Source organism: Littorina saxatilis, linkage group LG2 (genome assembly GCF_037325665.1).
Source record: "Littorina saxatilis isolate snail1 linkage group LG2, US_GU_Lsax_2.0, whole genome shotgun sequence".
Taxonomy (NCBI): domain Eukaryota; kingdom Metazoa; phylum Mollusca; class Gastropoda; order Littorinimorpha; family Littorinidae; genus Littorina; species Littorina saxatilis.
Window position 1 is genome coordinate 94916678 of NC_090246.1, and position 10884 is coordinate 94927561.

At 36.5% G+C, this 10884-nt stretch overlaps 8 non-coding genes across 8 annotated transcripts; 1 reads left to right on the forward strand and 7 right to left on the reverse strand.

Moving 5' to 3' along the window:
* The first annotated feature begins 334 nt into the window (after nt 1–334).
* Trnaa-agc (transfer RNA alanine (anticodon AGC)) lies at nt 335–407 on the forward strand. Its single transcript has one exon. It is a non-coding gene; the product is annotated as a tRNA-Ala (tRNA).
* Nucleotides 408–1988: 1581 nt separating this feature from the next.
* Nucleotides 1989–2061, reverse strand: Trnaa-agc (transfer RNA alanine (anticodon AGC)). The gene has a single exon. It is a non-coding gene; the product is annotated as a tRNA-Ala (tRNA).
* A 704-nt stretch (nt 2062–2765) lies between these two features.
* Nucleotides 2766–2838, reverse strand: Trnaa-agc (transfer RNA alanine (anticodon AGC)). The gene has a single exon. It is a non-coding gene; the product is annotated as a tRNA-Ala (tRNA).
* A 2982-nt stretch (nt 2839–5820) lies between these two features.
* Nucleotides 5821–5893, reverse strand: Trnaa-agc (transfer RNA alanine (anticodon AGC)). Its single transcript has one exon. It is a non-coding gene; the product is annotated as a tRNA-Ala (tRNA).
* A 710-nt stretch (nt 5894–6603) lies between these two features.
* Trnaa-agc (transfer RNA alanine (anticodon AGC)) lies at nt 6604–6676 on the reverse strand. The gene has a single exon. It is a non-coding gene; the product is annotated as a tRNA-Ala (tRNA).
* Nucleotides 6677–7328: 652 nt separating this feature from the next.
* On the reverse strand, nt 7329–7401 carry Trnaa-agc (transfer RNA alanine (anticodon AGC)). Its single transcript has one exon. It is a non-coding gene; the product is annotated as a tRNA-Ala (tRNA).
* Nucleotides 7402–8132: 731 nt separating this feature from the next.
* Nucleotides 8133–8205, reverse strand: Trnaa-agc (transfer RNA alanine (anticodon AGC)). Its single transcript has one exon. It is a non-coding gene; the product is annotated as a tRNA-Ala (tRNA).
* Nucleotides 8206–9663: 1458 nt separating this feature from the next.
* Nucleotides 9664–9736, reverse strand: Trnaa-agc (transfer RNA alanine (anticodon AGC)). Its single transcript has one exon. It is a non-coding gene; the product is annotated as a tRNA-Ala (tRNA).
* Nucleotides 9737–10884: the final 1148 nt, after the last annotated feature.

Below are 10884 nucleotides of genomic sequence, written 5' to 3' on the forward strand. Positions count from 1 at the left end.
ACCGAGCCAAACAGGCTCGTCACTTTCACTGCCTTTTGCACTAGCGGCGGACTACGTTCAGTTTCATTCTGTGAGTTCCACATCTTGACTAAATGTAGTAATTTCACCTTACGCGACTTGTTTCACTATTGTGTTTATTGTACCTGCTCTGAAAAAGAAAGACACTTCAACTCAATGGTTGCAAAAAGGAGGAGCACCTGCGCATTCGACTTCCGCACGGAGAAGGTCGTTCCATTGTTACGACGTTGTCACGTGGCGGTGAGGATATGAAAATGTTCACGCTTGCTGAGGAGAAAGGGTTAAAGTTGCGTCAGGTAGCTCAGGTAGACATGAAGGGGATGTAGCTCAGATGGTAGAGCGCTCGCTTAGCATGTGAGAGGTACGGGGATCGATACCCTGCATCTCCATTCTTTTATTTTGAAATTACAATCTAAAGTGTTACTGATTGTTTTATTCGACGAGTAAAATTTCCTAAATCTTCCTTTATTTGTTTTAGCCCTACCAGTCTTTTCTTCTCGACTAAGTTTGGTAAATAATGATGCCTCAATGTAGCTTTTATCTGTCGACGATTATATAATTAAACCCTCACATTCTGGGGTTCCTACTCTTCCGTGCCTTGTAACATTAACGTTGGAAGAGTTTGATCGCCTTTGTCTTAAAAAACTTGTTGAAGTATATTAGTTTGTAACAGTGTTTTGTGATGTTTTTTCTTTTCCTGTACGAGGAATTACAACTTTCATTTCATTGCGACATCTCTTTGTATGAAGACTACATTTCTTTAAATTCTTGTATCATCTGAGATTGAGAGAAATAAATATAGAACTAAATCAATTCATGCTTGAATGAATGAAAAAAAACAACTACCGAAATAAGTATGTTAATCATAATCAATACATGAATAAATGAATGAATTAAGGAATAAAAACTAAGTAAATAACAAGTCGCGTAAGGCGAAATTACTACATTGTTTTGTCAAGCTGTGGAACTCACAGAATGAAACTGAACAAACTGCATTTTTTCACAATGACTGTAGTCCGCCGCTTGTGCAAAACGGAGTGAAACTGACGAGCCTGTTCAGCGCGGTAGTGGTTTCGCCGCTTTTCTGTACCTCTCTTCGTTTTAACTTTCTGAGCGTGTTTTTAATCCAAACATATCATATCTATATGTTTTTGGAATCAGAAACCGACAAGGAATAAGATGAAATTGTTTTTAAATCGATTTCGGAAATTTGATTTTGATAATAATTTTTATATGTTTAATTTTCAGACCTTGTTTTTAATCCGAATATAACATATTTATATGTTTTTGGAATCAGAACATGATGAAAAATAAAATGAACGTAAATTTGGATCGTTTTATAAAAAAATATTTTTTTTTACAATTTTCAGATTTTTAATGACCAAAGTCATTAATTAATTTTTAAGCCATCAAGCTGAAATGCAATACCAAAGTTCGGCCTTCGTCGAAGATTGCTTGGCCAAAATTTCAATCAATTTGATTGAAAAATGAGGGTGTGACAGTGCCGCCTCAACTTTTACAAAAAGCCGGATATGACGCCATCAAAAACATTTATCAAAAAATGAGAAAAAAACTCCGGGGATATCATACCCAGGAAATCTCATGTCAAATTTCATAAAGATCGGTCCAGTAGTTTACTCTCAATTGCTCTACACACACACACACACACACACACACACACACACACACACACACACACACACACACACACACACACACACACACACACACACACACACAGAGACACACACACACACCACGACCCTCGTCTCGATTCCCCCTCTATGTTAAAACATTTAGTCAAAACTTGACTAAATGTAAAAAGAAAGATAAATCAAAAAGTAAGCAATTTATTACATGAAATAATAAATGAACAAATAATAAGATGGAAAAATAGATAACTAATTGAAGTAAATTAACAGCACGAAAAGAAAAGAAAAACAGAAAGGAAATATACAAAAGAAATAAATTGGAGATGCAGGGTATCGATCCCCGTACCTCTCACATGCTAAGCGAGCGCTCTACCATCTGAGCTACATCCCCTTCCTGAACGGGTTTGCTTTGTACTGTTACTGACTTACAATGTGCGCGCAATACCAAGATGGTTGGCTACACTTCAGTGACTGCTGCCAAGAATGAAACTCACCGTGAGTTCTTACAAAGATAAAGGATGTTTTATCTCCTCGCACAGTTGTGTTCTCATGACATACGTAGATATAGATATATACAGTATGTGTGCCAATCCTATACAGACATTGTGCTATCTTGAACTCCATACCTTGAGTGACCGGATAGCGTTTTACATAGAGAGGTGGAAGAGAAACAAATACACAACGAATCAAAATAAGTAACTCTTTTTTACATTTAGTCAAGTTTCTTTCTTTCTTTCACTCCAATTTTTCACTTTATCTGGCACATGTTTACAATAACTTTTTATTATGTTTGCTAACAAAGTTAAACGAGTCAATACAGAATTATAAATTGAGATGGATTGGAGTTATGAAATAATATAGATCGATATCTGAGACTTTATTTCACGAAACAGTTTTTAAAAAGGGATTGTGCATGTATTCTTATTTTGGGAATCAAATCAGACAGAAATGAATATAAGTTGAAAGAGAAACCAATACATAACGAAACAAAATAAGTGACGCGAGGGTTACAAATAGAAGAAAAAGAAACAAAAGGAATAAGAAAGAAAGTTAGAGAAAAGAAAAACGGGAAGGAAAAAACAGAAAGAAAACAATTGGAGATGCAGGGTATCGATCCCCGTACCTCTCACATGCTAAGCGAGCGCTCTACCATCTGAGCTACATCCCCTTACTGCCAGGACTTGCTTTGTATAGCAATTGATTTACAATGTGCGCGCAATACCCAGATGGTTGGCAGAACTCCAGTAACTGCAAAGCTAAGCATAAAACTCTTACAAATGCTGTAGGTATACTTGCCTGCATGAGCAGACCAAGATGTGGTATGCGTTTTCTACATTTCTTTCTTCTTTCTTTCTTTCTTTATTTATTTTTGTGTTCATCAATTCACTTTATCTATTTATATTTGTTTTTGTTTGTTAGTTAGTTAGTTTGTTTGTTTGTTTCTTTTTGTCTTTCTGTCTTTCTGTCTTCCTTCCTTCTGTCTGTCTGTCTTTCTTTCTTTCTTTCTTTCTTTCACTCCAATTTGTCCTTTTATCTGGCACATGTATACAATTACGTTTTAGCCGGGTTTTACTAACAACGAGCCAATGAAGAATTAAAAATTGAGATGGATTGGAGTTATGAAATAATACATCGATATCTGAGACTTTATTTAACAAAACTGCTTTAAAAAAAGGGATTGTGCATGTATTCGAATTTTGGGAAACAAATTACACAGAAAGAAATATAAGTTGAAACAGAAACCAATACATAAGGAAACAAAATAAGAAACGCAAGGGTTAAAAATAGAAGAAACAGAAAGGGAAGGAATAAGAATGACAGGTAACGAAATAATAAGCGGGAAGGAAAAAAGAAATTGGAGATGCAGGGTATCGATACCCGTACCTCTCACATGCTAAGCGAGCGCTCTACCATCTGAGCTACATCCCCTTCCTGATCTGGCCTCTTTGTTATGGGGGCGAGGACGCCCCCATTCTATACGGATAGTTTCGAGGTTGACCATGGGCAGCGCCATTTTGTTGTGAAATACGTCATCAGTTTGTGTACACAGGAAGTTGTGACATCCGTCACCCTATGGGAGGGGTGACGTCAAAATTGTTCATCTGTAGAAAGTTGTGAAATCCGTCACCCTATGGGAGGGGTGACGTCAAAATTGGTCATCACAGAGTTTGTGTAACACAGGAAGTTGTGAAATACGTCACCCTATGGGAGGGGTGACGTCAAAATTGTTCAACAAAAACATGATATGTCGCATTGTGCAGGGTCAACTGCAACAAACTCAAACCGAGCCATTCATACCTAGCTGTATTTGAGTGACTTATATACCCAACATTTTTATTTCTTATTTTTAGCACAGGTGTAGGAAAAATCATGAACCAAAATGTTATTTATTTTCTAATTTAACATTTTTTTTACAAATATGACCATGGTCTTTTAAACATACAGTGACATTAAACATTGTTATGTTAAAAAAAAGAAAAAAGAAAAAAAGCTTTTGTGCACAAATCAGAAAATACATTGTACATTTTACCTACAGGCCAAACCGTGAGTGTCTGTGGCAAAGCCCGACCCAGGAAATTGCACTGATTTTATATTTAGATCAGAGAGAAATTGTCAAGAACAGGCGCTTGCATTTGGATGTGTCCAATGATAGTAGGTTTGGTTGTGATCAATCAGAATAATGTAGGAATAAAAATGTATGACAGTTTAGTATGATGACATGTAATTCACATATGCTGAAATATGATATTATACATCATGTAATATTATTATGGCTGTTGCCATGACCATGAAACCCAACAAAGGTTTAATGTAATGTAATTCAAAATACCAAAACCGAGCACCTATTAATCTCGTCTTTGCGCGTGAAGATTGAGGCCGTCTGCCAGTAGCGGTTAGGTCATACAGTGGAACCCCTCTCTAGCGACCTTTAAAATGTTGACAAAAATCGGTCCTTGTGGAGGGGGGTCCTTACAGAGGGAGGGGGCGGAGTCAGGGGGCCACAAAGAAAGTCAGATTAAAAAAAAAAAAAAAAACAGAGAAGTTTGAGTTGCTGACGACCGTTCTCTCTGAAAGCAAACTGCTTCGATTTCATGTTTGTCCTTGGTGTCCACCAGTTCTGGTGCATGTACTACCCTGGCCAAGTTTCCTCTCAAGACATCAAAGAGACCGCCCCAGTATACTCTACAGCCTCTGGGCGAACCACCTCTCATAGCTAAAACTGGGTCAATGACCCCTGGGAAGAAGGTCAGTGTCTATAAAAATTTTACTCCTAGGCCTGCGGCCAGGGGGGGGGGGGGAGTATACCGGTACCATTTGAGAATCAGACCAAATGAGAATTGAACCATTTGAGAACATCCTTTTTTTTCAATCACTACATCGAAGGCCTGCGGCCCGGGGTTCACATGGGTTGGTTTGTTTGTTTGTTTCAAACCCACACCCATATACACACATTTCCCATTTAAACCATTTGTCGGCCCCCTGTCGATATTTATCGACTAAGTTCCTTGTATAATTATGTCATTGCAATGTGCGCGCAATACTCATATGGTTGGCAGAACTCCAGTAACTGCAAAGCTAAGTATAAAACTCTTACAAATGCTGTAGGTATAATACTTGCCTGCGCAGACCAAGATGTGGCATGCGTTATCTACATTTCTTTATTTATTTTCTGTCTTTCTTTATTTATTTCTGTGTTCATTAATTCACTTTATCTATTTATGTTTGTTTGTTAGTTTGTTTGTTTGTTTGTTTGTTTGTTTGTTTCGTTGTTAGTTTATTTGTTTGTTTGTTTCTTTCTTTCTTTCACTCCAATTTTTCATTTTAACTGGCACATGAATATAATTACGTTTTAGGTTTACTTACAAAGTTAAACTAGTCAATGAAGAAATACAAATTGAGATGGATTGAAGTTATGAAATAATAGATCGATATCTGAGACTTTATTTAACAAAACTGTTGTTAAAAAGGTATTCTGCTTGTATTCTAATTTTGGGAAACAAATCAGACAGAGAGAAATATAAGTTGAAAGAGAAACCAATACATAAGGAAACAAAATAAGAAACGGAAGGGTTAAGAAAAGAAGAAACAGAAAGGGAAGGAATAAGAATGAAAGGTAAAGAAATGATAAACGGCAAGGAAAAAAAGAAATTGGAGATGCAGGGTATCGATCCCCGTACCTCTCACATGCTAAGCGAGCGCTCTACCATCTGAGCTACATCCCCTTCCTGCTCTGGCCTCTTTGTATAGTTATGTCATTGCAATGTGCGCGCAATACTCAGGTGGTTGGCAGAACTCCAGTAACTGCAAAGCTAAGTATAAAACTCTTACAAATGCTGTAGGTATAATACTTGCCTGCGCAGACCAAGATGTGGCATGCGTTATCTACATATCTGTATTCTTTCGTTCTTTATTTATTTCTGTGTTCATTAATTCACTTTATCTATTTATGTTTGTTTGTTTGTTAGTTAGTTTGTTTGTTTGTTTGTTTGTTTGTTTGTTTGTTTGTTTGTTTGTTTGTTTGTTTGTTTGTTTGTTTGTTTGTTTGTTTCGTTGTTAGTTTATTTGTTTGTTTGTTTGTTTCTTTCTTTCACTCCAATTTTTCATTTTAACTGGCACATGTATACAATTACGTTTTAGGTTTACTTACAAAGTTAAACTAGTCAATGAAGAAATACAAATTGAGATGGATTGAAGTTATGAAATAATAGATCGATATTTGAGACTTTATTTAACAAAACTGTTGTTAAAAAGGTATTCTGCTTGTATTCTAATTTTGGGAAACAAATCAGACAGAGAGAAATATAAGTTGAAAGAGAAACCAATACATAAGGAAACAAAATAAGAAACGGAAGGGTTAAGAAAAGAAGAAACAGAAAGGGAAGGAATAAGAATGAAAGGTAAAGAAATGATAAACGGCAAGGAAAAAAGAAATTGGAGATGCAGGGTATCGATCCCCGTACCTCTCACATGCTAAGCGAGCGCTCTACCATCTGAGCTACATCCCCTTCCTGGTCTGGCCTCTTTGTATAGTTATGTCATTGCAATGTGCGCGCAATACTCAGGTGGTTGGCAGAACTCCAGTAACTGCAAAGCTAAGTATAAAACTCTTACAAATGCTGTAGGTATAATACTTGCCTGCGCAGACCAAGATGTGGCATGCGTTATCTACATTTCTTTATTCTTTTTTTTCTGTCTTTCTTTATTTATTTCTGTGTTCATTAATTCACTTTATCTATTTATGTTTGTTTGTTAGTTTGTTTGTTTGTTTGTTTCGTTGTTAGTTTATTTGTTTGTTTGTTTGTTTCTTTCTTTCACTCCAATTTTTCATTTTAACTGGCACATGAATATAATTACGTTTTAGGTTTACTTACAAAGTTAAACTAGTCAATGAAGAAATACAAATTGAGATGGATTGAAGTTATGAAATAATAGATCGATATCTGAGACTTTATTTAACAAAACTGTTGTTAAAAAGGTATTCTGCTTGTATTCTAATTTTGGGAAACAAATCAGACAGAGAGAAATATAAGTTGAAAGAGAAACCAATACATAAGGAAACAAAATAAGAAACGGAAGGGTTAAGAAAAGAAGAAACAGAAAGGGAAGGAATAAGAATGAAAGGTAAAGAAATGATAAACGGCAAGGAAAAAAAGAAATTGGAGATGCAGGGTATCGATCCCCGTACCTCTCACATGCTAAGCGAGCGCTCTACCATCTGAGCTACATCCCCTTCCTGGTCTGGCCTCTTTGTATAGTTATGTCATTGCAATGTGCGCGCAATACTCAGGTGGTTGGCAGAACTCCAGTAACTGCAAAGCTAAGTATAAAACTCTTACAAATGCTGTAGGTATAATACGTGCCTGCGCAGACCAAGATGTGGCACGCGTTATCTACATTTCTTTATTATTTTTTTCTTTCTTTCTTTATTTATTTCTGTGTTCATTAATTCACTTTATCTATTTATGTTTGTTTGTTAGTTAGTTTGTTTGTTTGTTTGTTTGTTTGTTTGTTTGTTTGTTTGTTTGTTTGTTTGTTTGTTTGTTTGTTTGTTCGTTTGTTTGTTTGTTTGTTTCGTTGTTAGTTTATTTTTTTGTTTGTTTCTTTCTTTCTTTCTTTCACTCCAATTTTTCATTTTAACTGGCACATGTATACAATTACGTTTTAGGTTTAATTACAAAGTTAAACGAGTCAAAGAAGAATTACAAATTGAGATGGATTGAAGTTATGAAATAATAGATCGATATGTGAGACTTTATTTAACAAAACTGTTGTTAAAAAGGTATTCTGCTTGTATTCTAATTTTGGGAAACAAATCAGACAGAGAGAAATATAAGTTGAAAGAGAAACAAATACATGAGGAAACAAAATAAGAAACGCAAGGGTTAAGAATAGAAGAAACAGAAAGGGAATGAATAAGAATGAAAGGTAAAGAAATGATAAACGGGAAGGAAAAAAAGAAATTGGAGATGCAGGGTATCGATCCCCGTACCTCTCACATGCTAAGCGAGCGCTCTACCATCTGAGCTACATCCCCTTCCTGGTCTGGCCTCTTTGTATAGTTATTTCTTTGCAATGTGCGCGCAATACGCAGATAGTTGGCTTTACTTCAGTGACTAAAGCGGCCAAGATAAAATTCACTGTGAGTTCTTACAAAGATATAAAGGGTGTTTTATCTCCTCTAAAAGTTGTGTTCTAATGACATACATAGATAAAGATATAAATGTATGTGTGCCAATCCTACAAACATTGTGCTAACTTGAACTCCATAGTTTGGGTAACCGGATTGCGTTTTACATTGAGAGGTGGAAGAAAAAACAAATATACAACAAAACAAAATAAGTAACTCCCAGTTAAGAATAGAAGAATAAACAAGTCGCGTAAGGCGAAATTACTACATTTAGTCAAGCTGTTGAACTCACAGAATGAAACTGAACGCACTGCATTTTTTCACAATGACCGTAGTGCAAAAGGCAGTGAAACCACGACCCTCGTCTCGATTCCCCCTCTATGTTAAAACATTTAGTCAAAACTTGACTAAATGTAAAAAGAGAAGGAATAAGTATGAAAGGTAAAGAAAAGAACAAGTCGCGTAAGGCGAAAATACAACATTTAGTCAAGCTGTCGAACTCACAGAATGAAACTGAACGCAATGCAATTTTTCAGCAAGACCGTATACTCGTAGCATCGTCAGTCCACCGCTCGTGACAAAGGCAGTGAAATTGACAAGAAGAGCGGTGTAGTGGTTGCGCTGAGAAGGATAGCACGCTTTTCTGTACCTCTCTTCGTTTTAACTTTCTGAGCGTGTTTTTAATCCAAACATATCATATCTATATGTTTTTGGAATCAGGAACCGACAAGGAATAAGATGAAAGTGTTTTTAAATCGATTTCAGAAATTTGATTTTGATAATAATTTTTATATGTTTAATTTTCAGACCTTGTTTTTAACCCGAATATAACATATTTATATGTTTTTGGAATCAGCAAATGATGAAGAATAAGATGAACGTACATTTGGTATGTTTTATAAAATTAATTTTAATTACAATTTTCAGATTTTTAATGACCAAAGTCATTAATTAATTGTTAAGCTACCAAGCTGAAATGCAATACCAAACCCCGGCCTTCGTCGAAGATTGCTTGGCCAAAACTTCAATCAATTTGATTGAAAAATGAGGGTGTGACAGTGCCGCCTCAACTTTTAAAAAAAGCCGGATATGACGTCATCAAAGACATTTATCGAAAAAATGAAAAAAACGTCCGGGGATGTCATACCCAGGAACTCGCATGTCAAATTTCATAAAGATCGGTCCAGTAGTTTAGTCTGAATCGCTCAGCGAACGACGAAGAAGAAGAAGTGTGAATCGCTCTACACACACACACGCACACACACACATACACCACACCCTCGATTCCCCCCTCTACGTTAAAACATTCAGTCAAAACTTGACTACATGTAAAAAGGGGAAAGAAAAAAGAAATAGAAAAAAATTTGGAGATGCAGGGTATCGATCCCCGTACCTCTCACATGCTAAGCGAGCGCTCTACCATCTGAGCTACATCCCCCTTCTGTACGAAGGTCTGTGTATAGTTAGTAGCTTACAATGTGCGCGCAATACCCAGATGGTTGGCAGTAATCCAGTGACTAAAGCCAAGCATTAAACTCAGCGTGAGTTCTTACAAAGATAAGGGGCTCCGCTCACATGTAACTTCAGCAGGACTCATGCATGTTTATTCAGCATTGTTTTCACTACGTTACAAACACGACGCTATATATTTGTGTATAATATGTAATGTGTAAATATTCATATGTTGTTGTTTTTCTCTACCTTTTTTTTCTACGTTAATTTCCGTGTAAATATGTGATTAGATTAGTCCCCTCTCTGGGCGAGGGCTGGTTGAAAAAAAGCTCGTTGTATTGCTTATGCCAGAACCCTTGAAAAATTAAATTTGATTTGATTTGATTTGATTTGATGAAAGGAAAACAGGCCAAGTACTCGTCATACTCCTTATCGCGGCATAAATAATGGCCGTGCGTCGTCTGTGCCGCTGAAACTGCGCTGGTATATTGTGCCCATAAAGGGTGTTACACTAACTTCTCTTAAAGTTTCGCTCTCATGACATTCTTGGATGCATTTGTGCCTATCCAACACACATTGCGCTAACTTGAACTCTATAGTTTGAGTTGACCGGATAGCGTATTATACTATTAGGCTACAAATGCTGTAGGTACTACATGTACTATACCTGCTCAGACCACGATGTGGCATGAGTGTTCTACATTTCTTGATTCTTTATTCCACCCCCGGTATAGGAGTGTGTATAGGATTCGGTCGATGTGTTTGTTTGTTTGTTTGTTTGTTTGTGTTCGCATATAGATCTCAAGAATGAACGGACCGATCGTCACCAAACTTGGTGAACAGGTTCTATACATTCCTGAGACGGTCCTTACAAAAATTGGGACCAGTCAAACACACGGTTAGGGAGTTATTGGTGGATTAAGATTCTACAAGGACTTATAGAGGGACATATTAATGGTCAAAGGGAAATAACCTTCTCAGTTGGTGGCAGTGAGAATGGTTATTTCCCTTTGACCAACGGGGGTGTTTTTCCTACCTCGGAGGAATTTCTTGTTTCTTTCTTTATTTCTGTTTTTATACACTATTTTACTTTATATATTTCTTGTTTTTGTCTGTTTGTTTTGTTTGTCTGCT